We start from the raw sequence: 20,259 nt of genomic DNA on the forward strand, positions 1-20,259 counted from the left end.
CGGCCTGTGCCGAGTTCTGGGAGGAGTATGAGTCAAAACCAAGTAGAACTTGCCTTCAAAGAGCCTCGAGGGGGGAGGACAACAATGGGGAATGAAAAGCAGGGGGAGTGGGTGGGGAGTGGGTAAAGGCTCTGGGCCCAGACCCTAAGGGGCAGGCCAGCCTGGGTCCTCCCACCAAATGGGGGCTGCACAGGTGATGCTTCCCTCCTGGCTCCCATAGGTCCTTCCACAGGTGATGCTTCCCTTCTGGCTCCCATAGGTCCTTCCACAGGTGATGTTTCCTTGCATGCACTCTCTGGCCAATGAGAGTCCAGTGCTTGAAGCTTGCCCAGGAGCACCCTGCTGGTACAGGGGACATACCTGCATTAACCAGGGACAATGGGAAACTTATCTAGTGCTGCTGGGATCCAGGAGTCAAGAGAGGTGCTTCCTCTGTTTCTAACTGCTGCTCCTTGGGCAATGACGCTGAGGTGGGTTCTTCCTGAACATCCTGCCCAGGTAGGAAGCCTCCTGTCTTAAGATTTACCAAATACTTTCTTCCTAACAGCCTGGGGAGGCAGGGGAAATAAATGATTCTCCCCATTGCAGAGATGGAGAAACTGAGGCTTATAGGCAGGAAATAGGGGCAGGATTAGAACCAGAAGTCATGATACTGTGTCCATCAACCAAGCAGCACTCACTAAGTTCTCAGCACATGCTGGAGCCAGCCATGCATATTCTCTGCCCTCCTCTTCCTGCAGGGATTGGTCATTCTAAGCCATTAAAAACTGAAAACTGAGAAAGAAAAAAGTCTGGAATGAATGCAAGCATCGGACACGCAGTAGGAACTTAATTAGAGTTTACTGGAGGCAGGAAGGAATAAGGGGGGAGAGAGGGATCCTTGGCTCCTGGGACTTTGGGGGGAGTTCTGGAAGGTCTGCCATCTTCCTGGAAAAGCCCCTCGGTTTCCTCTTCTGTATAGTGGAGGTGAGCAGGCAGCTATGGGATCCAGGCGGTCCTTAAGGGGGTCTCCAGGCATGGAAAAGACCATCCCCTCTTGCCTGGAACCCCCCCCCCCCCCCCGCCATACCTCCTCCGTCTGGGATCTGGGCTCACGCAGCAAAATGAATGGCATTCTTTTTAAAGGCCAGAAACAATGCAGCCGGGCCGGTTTGGTCGCTGGTCCTGTTCCCAACCCCACCTGGCACGGGGCTGCTTTCTGATTCAACAAGCCCCGGCCGATGGGCACTAACGTTTGGGCTGCAGGAGGCCGGGTACCCCGGAGCCTGCTGCTGGCCGGGCTTCACTGATCACCAGCCCCCCGGGCAGGCCTGTAACCTTCTCAGTGTCCACCAAGGACCCCTCAACCTTCTGCCACCTTCTGGTCTCTGCAGACCTTCTCGTTTCTTCACTGGACAAGGAGCTGAGGTGGAAAGGGACACCTCTCTGCCCAAGGATCCCCTCCTCTAAGGAGCTTAGCTCTGGGCTGGTCCTAGGAGGGAGGGGGAGGTCAGGTTTCTTCCATGTTCTGGTTCTCTGCCTCCTTGAGTAATTAGAGGGAAATGGAAAAAAGGAAGGAAGGAAGGGATGAAGGAAGGAGGGAGGGAGGGAGAAAGGAAGAAGGAAGGAAATGAGGAAGAGAGAAAGGAAGGAAGAAGAGAGGGAGGGAGGGAAGAAGGAAGGAAGGTAGAGGAGAAGAAGGGAGGGAAGAAGGAAGGAAAGAAGGAAGGAAGGAGAGAGGGAGGGAGGGAAGAAAGAAAGGAAAGAAGGAAGGAAGGAAGGAGAGAGGGAGGGAAGGAGGGAAGAAAGGAAGGAAAGAAGAAAGGAAGGAAGGAAGGAGGGAGGGAAGGAAGGAAGGAAGGAAGGAAGGAAGGAAGGAAGGAGGGAGGGAAGAAAGGAAGGAAAGAAGGAAGGAAGGAAGGAGGGAGGGAGAGAGGGAGAGTAGAGAGAAGTAAGGAAACAAGTATTTATCAAGCACCTACTATGTGCCAGGAATTATGCTAAGTGCTCTCTAGTAGATCTCCGGGGACCATCCTTGCATTGACGGCTGGCCAGCCGAGCGCTCCCTCAGTCCCCTCCCAACCCTGGACAAAGTGAGGCAGCTTCCAGCGTGGTGGATGGCCCTTGCCTGGTGAATCCGGGGGAGCAGAGAGGCTGTCTCTGCCATTGAAAAGACCTCATGAATTAATGAGTCTGGCCCCACTAAAAGACTCTTCTTAAATGAATGTTAATAAAAAAGAAAATCAGCCCAAGGAAGAGGTCACAGAGGATGGTACGGGTGGGGCTGAGAGGCGGCCTCAGGGGAGGCTCATAGAGAAAATAGGGGTTGGAAGGAAGCCAGTGGGGACCCTGCCAGGCAGGGGGCGGGCGGGAGGGCCTGGTGTGGGGGGCAGCCTGAGCAAAGGTGCAACGGCAGAAGGTGGTGCAAGGCCCAAAGTCTCCTCCTGGGACAGGCGGGCTGGTGTTTGAGGCTGCCCGAACCTCTTGTGCCTTAGGAAGCTCCAGGACAGACACACACGCTCACACACCAAGGCCTTCTTCAGGCACCTGGCATCCTGGGGCCTGCCTGAGGCCAGGTCCAGCCCAGCCTCTGGAGGGTGTTTGGGGTCAGGAATGCCCGTCCCCAGGGTGTTTGCTTCCCCCCATAACTGCCTGGGCCAGGAGGGAGCCAGGAGGGAGCCAGGGACTTTCAGGGACCATCTTCTGAAGGTCAAGTCATGGAACCTGCTGACTCAGTGGGGACAAGGCTGGGGCCGAGTGCACGGGGGCTCTCACTCTGAATCTCCTTCCCTCATCTGTTAAATGCAGGGTAGGGAGACCCCTCTGGCAGGGTCTCGCTCAAAGCCGAGCTTCATTTGTGGAAGGGCCTGTGTCAGAACTCAAATGCGATTAAAGCCTAAGAAGAAGACACTGGGAAAGAGCTGAGAAAATGACAGAAAGAGGGGAAAGCCCCTGGAGACTCCCCGGTGACCCGAAAAAGGACTCAAAGTGGCTGAGGATGGAGGAGTCTGGGGAAGGACTCTTCAAGTCAGCTCCTTATGCATAAGTGGTCACTAAGCTGCGTGGGGCTGGGGTGAGACTTGGCTCCAAGCACTGGTAGCTTTACTGAGGGCCAGCTCACTCCCAGCTATGAGCAGAGGCCCCTGAGAGAAGAAATCCCCATGGGAACTTGGGGCTGCAGAGGAACAGAGAAGGGGAGGACAGAGAATGGGGCATCTCACAGAGGATTTGAGTTCTTGATCCCAGGCACTGTATTGTCCACGCCCCTTTGCAGTTTGATACTTAGACTAGACATAGTCAAATATATCTCTATCTCTATCTCGATCTATCTCTATCTTACTTATATCTTTTGTTTTGACTATCGTTTATGTTTCTCAATGGATCCCACCTCTTTAGAGAACCTCAAGAACCAAAATCTGTTCTCAACTCTGCTTTAGGCTCAGTTCTCTGTCTCTCTGTGTGTCTTTGTCTCTCTTTGTTTATCTCTATCTCTGTTTTTTTCTCTATTATTTTGCCTTTCTGTCTCTCTCTCTCTCTCTGTCTCTGTCTCTTTCTTCTTTCTCTCTCTGTCTCTCTGTTTCTCTCTCTGTCTCTCCTCTCTCTCTCTCTCCCTCTCTCTCTCTGTGTCTTTCTTCTCCCCCACATTTCAACAACCGGATGAGGGCATACTGCAGAAATTGTGTTTACTGGTTCTGCCAGAACAACTTCTAGCCTTGTCTAAGAGAGAATAAGTGATCTACCCAGGATCACACAGCCTGACTCCTAGATCGGCCACGCTGCTTCTCGGAGGTAAGATTATTCCCAATTTAGAGATGAGGAAATTGAGGTTCCAAGTGGCAAAGTGACAATCGGTGACCTTATAGAAAGTATCAGAAGCACAAATGTAATTTCAGTCTTGGCGAGTTGCTGAGCAGCCCTCTCCACACTATACCATAAGGTCAGGATGCCCTTTTGTGAATTCTCTTGTATTTATTCAATTGACACTCCTTACTGGGTGCCTCCTGCCTTCCAGGCCCTGTGCTGAAGCTTGTGTAAAGGTGAGCCAAAGGCAAAGTGTCCTGGATGTGGACGGGGGTCCGGGATCTGTCCCCTCCATCTTTTCTCCCCAGGGGCCTGAGCTCTGCCCCTCCAGGCTGGCTGCTGACCCAGCTGGGGCAGAGGGTCTCCTCCCGCAGCCTTCACTTCCTGTGCCATGGGCTCAGCAACCTCCTCTCTGAGTCGTGACTTAAGACCCTCCACCCCATTTGAGTGAATCCCAGTGTAACTGGTGGTGCTTGAGAAGTGTGGGGAGCTAGAGCCTCCTCTCCCCTCCACCTCCAGGCTGCCCCCTCCTCTCACAAAGCCGTGCGTGAGGCTCGTGCTGGAGCCCGTGTGGGGGAGCCGCCTCAGCCTCAGCATCTTGTACAATGCAGCCCATCCATCCAGCCTGTTGAGATCTGTCTAGATTGATGACTTGCTATGTGTGAGAAGGAAAGGAGATAAAGAGAAGGGGGGTTGGGGGGCAGATACATTCCTGAGCCGGCAGTCGGGAAAGCCCTCTGGGATCCAGCGAACTCCCATCTCTCCCAGCTTCAGGCCACCGGCCAATTGGACAGAGGCTCCCTTTGTGGAAAGACTGAGGGACTTGGAATCCAGAAGCCTTTCCACCCCCACCTCTGACCCCAATGGGTCGGACCTCCCTGGGCAGATAAGCCTCAGGTCCCCCTCCTTTAGATGAGGGTGGTGGTCACTGAGTCAAGTGCATCAATCCCTCCCCCTCCCATGCCATGCCTTAGAGTAAGATGCTGAGCGGTGACCCTTTAATAAAATGATCTTAATCCATCAAGTCCATCAAAGACTTCAAACTTAGTGTGAAAGGCCTTTGATGAATTTCAGGTGTCTTTGAATGCTATTGGATGATATAAAATAATGCCTGACCGGAAGTCAGCTCTGATTAGCTGGAGGACTTGGGAAATGCCCAGGGGTCTTCTATAAAATACCCGAGTTCAGGGAATCAAGCATGAAGCAGCTCTGAGGTGGGACCCATTCCAGGAAAATCCTAAGCAAAAAATCCACCGTAGGAGCAGAGGAAAGGAGATGAGCACGTTTCCCCCTTTCCCTCCCTTGCCAGTGACCAGGGGAGAGACATGAGCTTTGAAGGGTCTAGGGAGTTTTGGACTGGTCATCCCCGCCATGGGCGGGCAGAGCCCCAGAAGCGGCCGGCAGATGTGTCTGCATCAAGAGCCCCCCGGGGACAGACTAGACAGGTTCACGGATCCACAAGGAGCCAGCAAAGAAACTACATAAGGAGACCATCTTGAAGACTAAAGCAAATGGGTTTCTCATTCTTTACCATACCTGCTCTCTAGGCAGGAGCCCAATTTCCCCTGTATTCCATATGTACTTGGGGGAGTAACAGACCTTTGAGGAGGGTGTTTTGTGACAATTATTCTTACTGGACTATCAGTAAATATTTTTGAAAAGTCATTAAGGCCTGGAGAACGAATTGATATCAATTGATAATCATTGGAGGAGGCACTAGTGGAGATCTCTGAACAACACAGCACTTGAAAAGCCCCCCCTCCCCAGGCACTGGAGCTATCATTATAACCCCCAGAAGACTTAACAGCTCTCCTTTGTTAGCCTGAGTAAAAGTTGGGGCAATCACCCCAGGGCATGTGCAACATGAGAATCATAACAGGTGATAAAGCTCCCCCACCCCTTTCCAGAGGAGAAGAACGAGATGGGGTTTTTTTGGACACCACCAGTTGGGGGATTTGTTTGACCGTGCGGATTTGTTAAGAGGGGTTTGCCGATTTTGTTTTTTAAACATGGGGAGCAAGTGCTTTGAGAATCTCAGTTCCCTTTGCTTTCATGAATGCTGTGGGTAAACACGTCCAACACCACAGATTCTTGGGACATTTCACTGGCGACAGCGTGCTATAAGGAAACCGACATTGACTCAGATCTCCCCTCTGACACTTACCTGCTGATCTGGGATAAATAACTTTCCCTCTCTGGGACTCACTTTCCTCACCTAAAAAAAAAAAAAAAAAAAAGGAGAAGGTCGGAGGAGGTCAAGCTAAATGGCCTTGGGGGTCCCTTCGGGCTCTAAATCCTTTCAAATGGACGTTGAACTGTTAATGATTATTTTTTGTGTCCAATTCCCAACCCACCCAACTGAACGACCATCTGGCCCATATTTCCTCCCCTTGTCTCCACAGGCATCATAAGAGACTGTCCAATGCTCTGCTGAAATCCAGGTAAACCAGACCTACAGCATTCCCCTGATGTACTAGTCTAGTAACCCTGTCAAGAAAGAAAATGAGATTAGTCTGGCATGACCTACTGAGAGAGAAGCCAGGCGGGCTCTTGGGGATCGCTGCTCCCTTTTCCAGAGGTTCCCTAAGCATCCCTCCCATGGTGGAGTCTAGAATTCCGCCAGGAATCAAGGCCATCTCGCTTGTCCTGAACATGCAGGTCCCCTTATGTTCCCAGTTTGAGAAGCAGAAAAACCTGCATCGTTCCCCAACCCTTCGGTGCCTGCTCCCATTCTCCAGTTTTCCAAAGGTCACCGAGTCAGTGATGAGTAACCACCACATTCTCCTGAACCTTTGTCCACCTGCACCACCTCCTTTCACATTCGTTAGCAGATTCTTTCTTCAGATGAATCATGGACTCAGAACTGAGACACCTAACGTTTGCTCCAACCCCAACCCAAGTAGTGAATCCTAACTATGTCCTCAGATGGACTCCTGCAGTGACAGGAAACTCGCTTCCTTCCAAAGTGGCCCATTCCATTTTTTTGGACAGTTCTAATCATATTAATTTTCCTTCTTCCTATTATCTATTATCTTCTCTCTACCGGACCTAGTTCTTTTCTCCCAGAGGCAAGAGCAAGTCCAATCCATTTTCCACAAGACAGGCTTTCAGGGTTTTTTAAATGGCTCTCTTATTCTCCCTCGTTATTTTCTAGTTCCCTCCACTAATACTAATCTGCTCCCCAACCATCTTGTCTTGGCCATCTTCCAGCTTTCCAAGGTAATTCCTATAATGTGATATCTAGAATTCCCCGGATGGAATTGCCACAGCAGGGGACAGTGGGACTTGTACCTCCCTTGTACTTGACCAGGGGCTTCTGTTAATGTCCCCTAGGGTTGTATCAGCTCTTTCAGTGACACAGTAACTGAATCACAGGCAGCTTAGAATCCCCTAGAATGTCTAAGTCTTTTTATTTTCGTTTGTTTTCTAGCTATAACTTTCTTCACCAAGATATTGTATTTGGGCAATTGATTTTTTTGAACTCAAGGCTGGACTTGACATTTTTACCTGTGAAATTGAATTAAATCACCTTCTACTTTTAGCAAGGGGTGTAAAAGAAATACTCATTGGTACCCCCAGGTATGTCTCCCTCCGCTCCCCCCCTTGCTCCCACCTTCCCCAGGCACAAGCTCTCACATCTTAATGTTGCCATACCATTGCTCCACTAAAATTAAGTTTTCACCAACTCCATGCAGATTATCCCCACTCATTCCCTAAAGCTCTCTTCGCATACATTGAAATCTTGGAAACAATAGCTACATTGAGGTTTTCTAGATTTCCCTGAGCCCATGTGAGGGCTACAAGCTTCTTTTTTAGGACTGTGGGCTCAGGAATGCAATCTGCCTTCTTCCCTTTATTTCCTCCCCACTCCCTCCCACACTGCAACCGAGTCGGTCTTAGACCCCTGATCACCTCCAGGTGCTCCGGTTCTCTCTCTCTCTGCAGGCCAAGATCACATTAGCTGTCTGCCCAGACAATTCCCAAACCATCTGCTCAGGACACCAGCACAGGGTGCTGGGCTTGGAAAGGTGCATCAGATGGGCTCTTTTCCCTGGATGGGCAGAAGGAAGCCTCAATTTTGGCAAGAGGGAGGGAGGGAGCATGGAAAAGCTCCAGACCGGGCAACCTAGGGAGATGTGGGGAGGGGGAGAACTCCTTCAGCTAAGGAGAGATGGTGAAAGTTCACCAGTCCCGAGACTTGTCCCTCAAAGATCACTGCATCCCCCGTGAATGGCTGCATCCAGTAGTGTCTTCTTGGTGTCCCTTTTTCTTGTTCGTTCTGAGGCATTTGATATGATAGTGTGGGCTCCCAAACCCTCCCTGGACATTGGTATCGCCACTCTCTCCTGGTTCTCCTTCCAACCTAACGGCATCTTCTCGAGTGGCAAGAATGGCAGCTTCTTTTGTTGGTTCGTCATTCATGTTATCACTCATAACCATGGCTATCCTACACCTTCTTCTCTTTTGTCTCCATATTCTCTCTTAGTGACCTCAGCAGTCCTCATGGATTGAGTTTCCTTCTTTCTTCAGATGAATCCCAGGACTCTATCTCCAGCCCTGGTCTTTCTCCTGCGTTCCAGTCCCCATCACCAGATACCCATTAGATGGTTCCAAACACATGTTCTCAAATTTAACGACATCCCCAACAGAATTCCTTATCTTTCTCTCATTTCCTATAGCAATGAAATAGAGAAAAAGCAGACCAATGACTTGTATACACAATTTTAAAAACTAGAAAAAGAACAAACTATAATCTTACCCATTTTCTAACTTTGATATCACTACAGAGGGTACCACCATCTTCCCAATCACCCAGGCTCGCAGACTCAGCACCGCCCCCCACTTCATTCTTCCTCACACCATTTATTCAGTCAGTTTCCCACTCTTGACTCTTCTTGTTTCATGACATTTCTCTCATCCAGCCCCTTCTCTCTGGTGCTCACTCAAGTACAGGTCTTCATCAGCTCTCATCTCGATGACTGGAACCCCTTCCTAATTGGTCTCCCTGCCTCCAGCCTCTCCCCACTCCCATCCAGCCTCCATAAGGCTAACAGGTTTTCCTGAAGTTCAGAAGTAGACCATGGCACCCCTCATGAGGTCGACACTAGGGGCTCCCTCTGACTTCAAGGTGCAGCTTCCTCTGCTTGGCATTCAAGGCCATCTCCACTTGCCCTCTGCGCATTATTATTCCCCCTGTCTTGCACACACCCAGGGCTGACGTCTCCTCCTTTAAGTTTCCTGTAGATGACATTCCTCCCCAATTTCTGGGCTTTGAGACAGGCTGCTCTTCCTGCTCGGCGTGCCCTCCTTCTGGGTGAGGCTAAGGAAGAAGGGACTGCCTAATAATCAGGCCCTCCTGAGTGCCTCAGATGGAAAAGCTGTCTGGAGAGAGCAGTGGGTGCTCTCAGCTCCAGCGCTGCAGTGAAGCTGCTCATCTACCTCTGCATAGGGGTCTCCTTGTCACTCTCCTGCTCAAAAGCCTTCGGGGTTCCCCAGGACACTTTGACCTAGCGTTCAAGACTTTCTGCACTTCAGCTCCCACTCACTCTGCAGCTTCATTTCATATCAGTCTCCCCTCGGGAGCTGTGTTCTAGACAGATAAGGCTCAGCTCTTGTCTGAAAAGCATGTGCTAAAAAGTCTTGGCAATGTCCTCAAAAGCCAGAGTGAAGACTCCCTTCCATTGCTGGCAGTCTTTCCCTTCCTTTCAGGGTTAGCCCAGAGGCTACTTCTTCCATTAAGCCTCCCTTGATTGCTCATCCCCACCCCCAGCTGAAAGCAATCTCCATCTCCTTGAATTTTCTTCCTTCTTTCCTTCCTTCTTTCTTTCTTCCTTTCTTTCTCTCTCTCTTCCTTCCTTTCCTTCCTTCCTTCCTTTCCTTCCTTCCTTCCTTCCTTTCCTTCCTTCCTTCCTTTCCTTCCTTCCTTCCTTTCCTTCCTTCCTTTCCTTCCCTTCCTTCCTTTCCTTCCTTCCTTTCCTTCCTTCCCTTCCTTCCTTTCCTTCCTTTTCCTTCCTTCCTTTCTTCCTTCCTTCCTTCCTTCCTTCCTTCCTTCCTTCCTTCCCTTCCTTCCTTCCTTCCTTCCTTCCTTCCTTCCTCCTTCCTTCCTTCCTTCCTTCCTTCCTTCCTTCCTTCCTTCCTTCCTTTCTTTCTTTCTTTCTTTCTTTCTTTCTTTCTTTCTTTCTTTCTTTCTTTCCTTCCTTCTTTCTTTCTTCCTTTCTTTCTCTCTCTCTTTCTTTCTTTCTTTCTTTCTTTCTTTCTTTTTCTTTCTTTCCCTCCCTCTCTCCCTCACTCCCTTTCTCAATGCCAATGCCAGGGAAGGCATTCATGTTTTAACTCATAGCCACAGCTATCCTACACTACCTTCTCTTTTGTCTCCATACTCTCCCGGGATGGAAGGATGGCTCCTCCTCGGAAGCTTGAGCACATAGAGAGCTGACAGAACTTGGGGCACTGAGAAGTTAAGTGGCTTGTCCAGGGTCACATGGCTATCAGAGATGGGGCTTGAACCTCAGCCTTCTTGACTCCAAGGCCAGCTCTAACAATCACCATCACTACCATCACCATAATTACCATTGCCATCGCCACCGTTGCCACCATTACCTCACATTCAATGGACTTTTGCAAGCACCGTACATGCAATGACTCTTTTGGTCCTTACAACACATGGGGCAGAAGATGCCATTATTCTCTCCATTTTGTAGATGAGGGAACTGAGACTAAGAGAAGCCGTGACTGACTTTTCCCCAGCCAATGTGCATCAGGGTCAAGACTCGAGCCTGGATTTTTCCTCCTGCATCCAGCTGTCTCTCCCATTTCTAGCTTTTCAGGATGAGGAAACTGCGGCTCAGAGGGGGCATGGGATCTGTCCAAGGCGGCGACAGTGAGGACCGGCACCTTGGCACCCTGCGCTCCATCCCTCACTGCACCATCTATCATGGGGGTTGGAGTGCAGCTGTGAGGGGGTCCCCGCAATAGGAAGAGGCTTGTGCCCCAGGACAGGCCAAGCTTCTGCAGGAGCAAGGGAGCTGGGTGTGGGTGTGGGCACAAGTGGGTGGAGGGCAGGTCACGGGACAAGGGTGGGGTGAGTTTCTATTTCTTTCCTCACCATGAAAATCTCGTCTTTGTGCAGAATGACAGGCATGGTTTTCCTTGTGGGACCGAGCCAGGGAGCCGAGCTCTGGGGCCACGGGGAGCCTGGCTGCTGTCTGGGGCATTCGGGGCCCTCTAAAAAGGAGGACAAAGCATTTGCCAGCATCATAGTGAGGTGGCAGCTGAGCCATGACTCCAACTCAGGCTGAAATGAGAAAGGGGCAAGTCCCTCTAGCAAGCCCTTCTAGTTGTGTGGTGGAGAAGGTTGGAAAGCTCTGGATTGGGAGGGAGGGAAGGCCCCATGAACTGGATCTCAAAGGAGTCTGGGGGGCCAAGCCCACCCTATCCCCACTTTGTGGATGGGTCAAGTGAGGCGCGTAGAGGCTCTCAGGTCATAGGAGAAGCGAGAAGCTCCAAAGCCGGGGAGTCCAGCCCATCCCAGAGCAGGAATCTCTCCCTCAGCTTCCCCATCATGAGCCCAAAGCGAGGGGGACCTATCACTCCATGGCCCAATGTCTGAGCTGGGATTCCAGGACCGTCCTTTCTCATAGGAGCTGAGGGACAGTGGGACTGAAAGTGAGCAGGGGACTGAGCACCTGGAGTTAGGGGGCCTGGACCAGGGCCAGTCTCCTTGTGGGCCCTCAGGGCCTGAGAGAAGGCTGAGAGGGAAGAAGCTGGGGGATGCTGAGCACAAATGGTACCCCCTTCACAGTGGGCAGCGGGGAATCAGGCCATCACCTCCCCACCTGCCTGATGCTGGGGAAGCCTCCAGGGGCTTCGGTTCCCCTCTCTGTAAAATGGGCACAATGAGACTGGCATAAAGTATCTCCACTGGAGACTCCAACTCTGTAAACACGGCAGGTGCCAAGGGTGCTCTGTGATTATAAAACTTGATAAGCACAGAATCACTTCCCGCTTTTGTAGAGGAAGCTTCCTTCTCCCTGTCCCCCAGGGCAGGCTGGCCTAGGGGAGGTCCCCAGACCCAATGCTTCTTGGGTGTTAGATGGAGCTATTCTCCAACCTGCCTCTGCTTACAGACCCCCACCTTGGGCAGCCCCTCCTCTGCCAGCCACTGCCACCTCAGAATCTCGCCCTCCATGGACCTGGGCCTGGAGATCAGAGTCGGATCCACCCGGGGCCTCCCTCCCTCCTTCCCCCTGCCTCTCGGATGCCCATGGAGCCAGGGCCACGCCTGCTCCGGGCTGGCCTTCGAGGCCTCCAACGGGGCTCAGCGTCAACATGTCTTTTGTCTCTTAGGAATGGGCGGCCTTAATCCCATAATAATTTTCTAATGCTTTTCATACTCCCGTCACTGGCAGTTAAGTCAAAACTTGGCACGAGACGACCGATGCATCACACCGGGCGTTGCACAACCAACCTGGCGAGCAAGAAGGGGAGAGAAACTCTGAGGAGCCAAGGAGAAGCTCGGCCTATTTTTAGCCTCCCGACGGGTTGTCCCCCCCCACCAGCCAACAACACAAATATTTATTTTTATTCTTAAAAGGGCTTGGAGGGCTGGCTTTCCAACCTAGAGCAGAAACTCTCAGTGGGGGGGGGGGCTCTGTCTCCTGGAGCCCCCTGTTGCGGCACCTGGCCCTCCGCCGGCTCCTGGCCCCTCCACTTGTGGCAGGCACACTGGTTCACAACCTTGGAGAACTCCCATAAAGCCCCTAGCAGTGGGTTGGCTCCCATCCAGAAGTTACAGAATAGAGTTTATCAAGCGCTTTCTGCCCTCAAGAGGCAAAAGAATGGGAAACGAGTGGATTTAGAACAGATTTAGAACAGTAAGTGTGAGTCCCAGTCATCGAGGGTTAAATGAGAGGGAGCCCCTCCCCACAGCGATTCTCTTGTGGTACAAACAAGGGATGTCTCCATAATGGCAGGGAAGCGGGGTTTCTATGATGGGGAGGGGGAGCTAAAATCCGCGCCCTGGGGGAGGAGAGGCCAGGCATTCTGGAGACTCCCCCCTCTCCTGGGCCCCAGCACCCCCACACCCGGCCCTCGCTGACTTCCTCCCCTGCAGGCGCCCTCGCAACTCCCCTCACCTTGCCACAGCTGGCATAACTCAGGAGTTCTTGGCACTGACCGGACATAGGATGCCTCCAACGCCGCTATCTCATCATCCTGCTGCCGCGACCCAAGAACCCTCACCTGAGGCTGCTGCCCCAGAAGGAGACTGGAGCCCTCCGGGGGAATGGGGAGAGCTGAGCTTGCCTCCCACCCAGCCACTCATGGGGTGTATAATCCCACATAAATCACCCAGCCTCCTTTCCATCTATCTCCTCATCTATGATAACGGCATCTGCCTCCCAGGGCCGGGAGAATCAGAGGAGACAACGTGTGTGTGGAAGGCAGGGTCGAGACTCCAGGTATGAAGGCCCTGCTCTCATCCCTCCACCAGGAAGTCCTGCCCTTGGACTTTCACAGTGAGAAAGGGGGTCGGCTGTGAGAAAACACAGTTGCCAGCACTTAGCCCCTTCCCCCCAAACGCTTGTTGGTCAACTCCCCTCAAAGATGAGAGTCCATGAGTTTTGGCATCTGCCTGCCTGGTCTCCCCTCAGTTAAAAAAACTGCAGCCCCTGCAAAGGCGGACGGGCCCCTTATACAACAGCTATTCGGATATTTATAATGTAACTCCATGCTGGCTCCCCCGGTGTGTGGATTATTGAATATAACCTCATCCCCTTCCACCAGGACTGTAGCATCGGCCTCCTCCCAGGCCTCCCCGCACCCGGCCTTGCCCCTCCTGCCCATCTTCCATGGAGCTCCTGACCTGATTTTCCTGAAATGCAGATGTGATGGGCTCCACAGACTGGCTCCCTGTCTGGTGTAGGACACAGGACACGATGCTCTTTTTGCCATTTAGCGCCCTTCCTAATCAGGCTCTAGCAAACCTCTCTGGCCTTACCTCATGCTCTTCCCCTCATGCATTCTATTCGAACTGGCTGATTGGCTGTTCCTTGTGCGGGAAATTTGGGAGCCTCTTCCCCCTGAGCCCCACCTCTTGGAACTTCTCCATCCCACCAGGAGGCTCAGTTTAAGCATCATTTTCTCCAAGCTGTTAGTGACCCTCCATCATTAAGCACTCACTGATCTGTGAACGTTGGACCGAGGAATCTGAGTCACAGGACTGGAGCTGGAGAGAGAGAGAGAGTGTGTGTGTGTGGGAGGGGACTTTAGGAGTCATTCGACTAAAGGCCAGTTAAGGAGAACCTAAAGTGAGCGGTGGTCCTACCCAGGTCACTGCCCAGCAAATAGTAATCAAGGGAGGCCCACAGACTCAGAGACCCTTTCCACTTGGTGGTTCCAAGGCACATGGAGCGAGCCTGCCCTTGTGGGATCTGAGCCGGGTTCCTCAAGGCTTCCTGTGGTCTGCGTAACTTATTGCATGTGGACCCCAGGGGCAGCTGAGCCCCGTGCCAAGTGACTGTGGTCAATCAGGGTAGAGAGAGTCAAGCGAAAGCTGCCCACTTTCCTTCCTTCCATGCTCTCTCTCCAAGAGTTCCAAGACTATTGGCTGGGCTTGCTTTCCTGGGTCAGCAGCCCTGTCTCTGCATGTCGCCGATCACCCCCGCCCCCGCCCCCCAGAGGTTTCCCCGGGGGTTCTGAATGATGGAGTCATTGGGACAGCCTGTGTCTCAGTACTTGTGGCTGGCCAATACCTGGACTTAAGAACTAGGTGAGTTGCGGTGCCCACAGATCACTTCAATGCCAGGTGAGGATCAGATACGAGAGTCAAGAAGACACAGATTTAAACCCTTCCAGTGCTGGGACCAGGATAAGTCACCAGAGCACTTACTCAATACTGCTAGTCCCTACCTTGCTGAGGGGTCCGGAGGAAGGAATATTTGGAGAGCCCTGGGAAGGTTTGAGAAGGCTGTGCTTGGAGTACCCAGAGACTTTATTGTTTCAAACTTTTGTTTTCAGTATCTTTATCCAATTAAAAATGATTGAGGAGCTCTCCAAAGCGTTTTTGTTTATCTGGATTATATTATAGACATTTACCATATTGGAAATAAAAACTATTTTTGAATTTGTAGACCTTCTAAAAGGATTTCAGAGATCCCCAGGATTCTCGAGACCATACTTTGAGAACCACTAGTTTAGGTGACGGTCACTCTGCTAGTACGATGCGGTCGTTCCCCCGCTCCCAGCCTAGCACGTGTATGGCCCTCTACAGGTAACATCTTCACTTTTGTAGGAGATAGCACATAACCAAGGTCTCCAAGGGGCTGGTCCCATTTCTCACTCCAAAGAAACTAATCATAACCACCATTTATAGGCTTTAAGGTCTGCAAAATGCTTTACAATGTATTACTTCATCTGATCCTCTTGACAATCCTGGGAGATAAGGTCCATTATTCCTGCTCTGAGGCCCCTCCATCTGAGATCTCTTATTCTAAGCTTCCTCCCACTCTTGATATCCCTTGTTCTAAGGGCCTCCATCTCTGACATCTCCTGTTCCAAGGCCCCTCCCAGCTCTGACACCCCCTGTTCTAAGCTCCCTCCCGGCTCAGACACCCCCTGTTCTAAGCTCCCTCCCGGCTCAGACACCCCCTGTTCTCAAACCCTCCCAGTCCTCTCATCCCAGCCTCTTTCTCCCCCTGCCTTTCAATGACAAAATCTTCGGTGCTTCGGTTTCCTGCCGATGCCTTCGTTCCCACGTGCAAATAGCCCTACAGGATTCCAGGCAGCGTTTCCTGCTGACCGAATGGCCTCACTAATTAAAGGCATGGCGCTGCATTAGTTAACGCAGCAGAAGAAAGTGTTTATTATGCTTGGGGTTTGTTCCTCTGCCAGTTTAAGTGTGACAGTCACAGGGTCCCTGCCTGACCCAGAAAAAGGCTCCCACGTCGGCCCTGAAGGATACTCAGATGCGTGCTTGGTGAGCCAGGTAACGCCTCCAGGATTGTCCCTATTTTATAGGAAGCTGACTGGCTGTCTCTAGGACACAGAAATAGACTGAAACCACGTCTTCCCTCTCCCAGCAACCTGCTTCCTGCAATGCACAGGGGCCCCCTGTCTTTGAGAGGTCATTTAGTCCATCCCCCTGCCACGGTGCTGCCCCTTTCCCCCAGTGCATAATTGTGATGGGCTCCTGAGGAGTAACTGTCCTGGGGGAGCAGAAAGTGACCTGACAGTCTTATGCTGCCTCAGAGACACGGCAACCACGTGCCACTCTGCAGGATCCCACATTTCCAAGCTCCCGGCCTCCTCTCAGGCTTCAGAGCCAGTCTGGAGCTTCCCCATCCCCAGGGGGAAACTTGCCTGTGAACGCCAGTCCTGGCAAAGAGCTTGGATCCAGGCTCTGGAAGCTGATGGGATAAGAGGAAGATAAGAAGGGATCACCCAGAATGAGGGAGGAAAAGGAGAAGGTGACTGGCTCCATGGAAGACATGGGACCGACCACCCAGATGCCGGCTCTATCAGGAAAAGAACTTCATGGACTGGGCTGAGAATAAAGCATGAACATCAGAGCTAAGAGGGCCTGAGGACAGGGGATGGCAGAGCTGGGAGGGATCTGAATACAGGGGATGGCAGAGCTGGGAGGGGTCTCAGAACAGGGGGTGTCAGAGTTGGGAGGGGTCTCAGAACAGGGGATGGCAAAGCTGGGAGAGGTCTCAGAACAGGGGATGGCAGCAGAGCTAGGAGGGGTCTCAGAACAGGATGACAGAGCTGGGAAAAGCCTTAGAATAGGAAATGTAAAAGCTGGGAGGGGTCTGAGTACAGGGGATGTCAGTTGGGAAGTCAGTTAGATCCTCTCCTCCAACCTAATAATTGTTTAATGGACAGAGAAACCGAGGCAGGGCTAAGGGCAAGGACTTACCCAGAGTCACCCGTGTCTGAGTAAGTGACTGAGGGTCTGGCACTTGGGCCAGCCTGTGCGCCAGAGGTTGAGGGTGGGGCTAGGCGGCTGTTCTGGCTACATCAGGGGCCGGGCCGGCTGCCAGCTACCCCCAACCACAGGAACCCCACATCCCGATCGAGGAACTCAGCTGCGGATTTGGCTTTGGCCGCTGCCCCAGAGGAGGGGGTGATGCCGGGGGGTGCGCTGCGCCTCCAGGGAAGGGAAGGAGTCCAGGCCCGGAGGTGGGGGCCCTTCTGTGTCTGCCCTCTGACTCCTTGTCTGCCATGGACTTTCCCAGACAGGGAGATCAAAGGGGTCCCGAGCTTAGGACCACACTTGGAACCAAAGTAAATAGAAGCCCTGACCATAGCTGACGTCACCCATGGGCCTGGAGAGCTGCTGCCCCCTCCCCTCCCCCCACACTCCCCACCGCCTTCCTGGGCTGCCTAAAGCAACAACACACTCGTTCCTCTGACACCGGGGCCTGTGGGCTGACTCAGGGGCCCGGGGGTGGGGCCAGCCAAGGGGAAGGGGTGGGGAGGGACATCTGGAGGACCCAGAGGCTGCAGCGGCTTCACTATGGGCGGCTCATGGCTCTTTTCTCAGCTACAACTAATTACACCCAGAATCCCTCCAGCTCCCATTCCCTGTTCCAAGGGTCCTCCTAAGCCCAACATCCCCTGTTCTGAGAACCTTCCCAGCTCTGATCTCCTCTGTTCTGGGTTCCAGCTGGGACATCTCCCTGCTTGGATAATCTGTATATTCGGTGTAACCCTGTCCCAAGGCCCATGGTGCAGGATCCTCTCCTTGCTGGGGGAGATGAAGGCCCTGTTCTATATGGGGGGAGGCCGTTAGTGAGCGTTCCCAGTTTTGCCAGTTCCCTTCAGGGGCTCATAGAATTTGGGGTGCTTTTTTTTTACACTTCGAGTCAAATCTCTGCTTTGTATCCCTTTGGGAGCTTCCAGCTTGTAGCTTGGAGGGAGAAGACACTATCCCACTCAGGTCGGTGAAAGAGAAAACTCCAGGGAAACACGAGAGGAGCCGCGGGCTTCTGCATCATGTCCCTATTCCCAGCTTCACAGCCTAGGGAGGTTCCCTTTGGGGTAGAGGCAGGATCTTTGCCCTTTGAGAACCAAGTAACTCAGCTCCGTAGGAGAGTTCTGCACGGGAACAGGGACATGAAGGAGATGACCGCAGCTCCTCTCATATTTTCTCCATCTTAGGGGATGGCGGACCCTCTCACAGTCAGGACCATGAGTGCACTTACTAAGCATCTGGTGTGTATCTGACCCTAAGTCAAGCCCCAAAACAGGGCAGGTGTGAATGGTGCTTTTGGGAGGAAGGCAGAGCTACAATCGGAGTAACTCTCACTTGAAGAGACCAACAGAGCTTTCTTGGAAGGGGCCTTGAAGGAAAGAAATGCTTACAGCCATCAGTGGGCAGGGGAAAGAAAGGCGTCCCAAGCATGAGCACTGCCCTGCACTCTCCATTTGGACTCCATGATGGCCAGAGACAGAATTAATCAGTTTATAGTAATTCAGATTTCATCTAGATGGGATGGGTCCAATAATGAGTGCCATTCAAAGTGGAATGAACAAGTAGTTCCCTGGGAGGGAGTTCTCCAGTCCTGAAAGTATTCAAGTGAAGGCTGGAGGAGATTACTGGTCAGGCACCGGCTGGCCTCCACAATCCAGATCTGAGATTCTGGGATTCTCCGGGAATCGGGCTGTAAATGTTTGGATGTAGGGGCTAAGAGAGTTGAATAGCTCAGGAAAAATTCCAAAGTGTGGGAGCTCAAGACTCATGCAATGGAAAGGATGTTCGGCTCCAGTGGAAGGAGAAAGGCTGAAGGAGCAGGTGCTTCCAGGGTGGGGGTGACGAATTCTGATTTGGGCACGTTGAATCGGAGATATTGATAAACCATCAGAGAGAAGGGGTGTCCAGCAGGCTGCCGAAGACCAGGCTGGAACGGCCACATCCTTATCTGGGAGCCATTTGTTCAGAAGTGTTTGCTGAATCCTTGGAAGCAGGTGAGATTCTCAAGGGAAAGAGGATAGAAAAAAGGAGAAAATGTCCTTTTGTGGGGGACACCCACATAGGAGAGCAGCAGGAGGAAAATGAACTAATGGGAAAATGGAGAGGGGTCTGGTCACTGAAGGAAGAGAAACTCAGGAGACTGTCATGTCCTTGAAGAGGAAGGAGAGAATATTTCAGCATGATCTTTCAGACGTGACTAGGAAATAAGAGGACAGAATGAAAGGTTACTGGCTTTAACCATGGATCACCTTGGCCATGGTAACTGGCAAGCTTCAGTAAGGCAGGAGGGTGAGCAACCAAATTGTAAGGAGTGGGAAATGAGGAAGATGAGGTATATCTGTGAGTATAGACTGAAGAAAGAAAGAAAACAATAGTATAACAGAAGTTCTGTCCTCCTCTTCCTTCTTCCTCCTCCTCTCTCCTCCTCTTCCTCCTCTTCCTCCTTCTCCTCCTCCTCCTCCTCTTTCTCCTCTTCTTCCTCCTCCTCCTCCTCCTTCTCTTCTTCTTCTTCTTTTTTCTTCTTCTTCCTCCTCCTCTTCCTTTTCCTTCTCCTCTTTCTTCTTTTAACTCTTCTTCTCCTTCTCTAAACACTCTGAACACACTTGAAAGCAGTCACACTTGGATGGAACAATCAGAACTAGCTATGATAGGACCTCTGAGCAGATTGGGGGTGTGATGATGCAGTCATGCCTTGAGGAGCTTGTATTAAAGCAGGGGTGGGTTCAGAGCCAAGACAGGACAGTTGGCTAAAGGAAAGGGGGCAGAGAAAGGAGCAGGGGCAGAGAAATCTGAGGCCATTGGCTCTTCAACACTCTCAGTGCAGAAGACTTGGGCTGGTCCCACAGCTTTACTACTTCTACAAGAAATGAGGGAACATCCAAGAAAAGATTTCATCTCTTCCTTTTACCTATCTGGCTAATAGCAGGAACCCTAATAAATCTGGCTGGTTTTTGTTGTTGTTGTTGTTGTTGTTGTTGTTGTTGTTGAGGTAATTGGGCTTAAGTGACTCTGCCCAGAGTCACACAGCCAGGAAGTATTAAGTGTTTGAGGCCAAATTTGAACTCAGGTCCTCCTGACTTCAGGCCGGTGTTCTATCCACTATACCAACTAGCTGCCCCCCCCGCCCCCAAAATCAACTAGCTGCCCCCAAATCTGGTTGTTTTTATCCAAAACATTTCCAGGACTCAAGCAGAAGAAGACCATGGGTTAACTAAAGATAAATCTCAGGATAAATTAAGATAGAATCCAGCCTTTGCTTAAATGTTAGTAATTTTCCTATCTGGGGGCTCAGAGCCATTGTGATTATAATCCTAATTTCCCATTGCTATAAACTCCCTACGGACCGCTAGGTGGAGCTATAGCGCATAAAACACTGGGCCTAGAGTCGAGAGGACCTGAGTTCAAATTGCATCTCAGACACTTTCTGGCTACGTGACTTTGGCCAAGTCACTCATTCTTATTTGCTTCAGTTTTCTCACCTGTAAAATAAGCTGGAGAAGGGAGAG

The sequence above is a fragment of the Sarcophilus harrisii genome, chromosome 5, assembly GCF_902635505.1.
Source record: "Sarcophilus harrisii chromosome 5, mSarHar1.11, whole genome shotgun sequence".
Classification (NCBI taxonomy): Eukaryota; Metazoa; Chordata; class Mammalia; order Dasyuromorphia; family Dasyuridae; genus Sarcophilus; species Sarcophilus harrisii.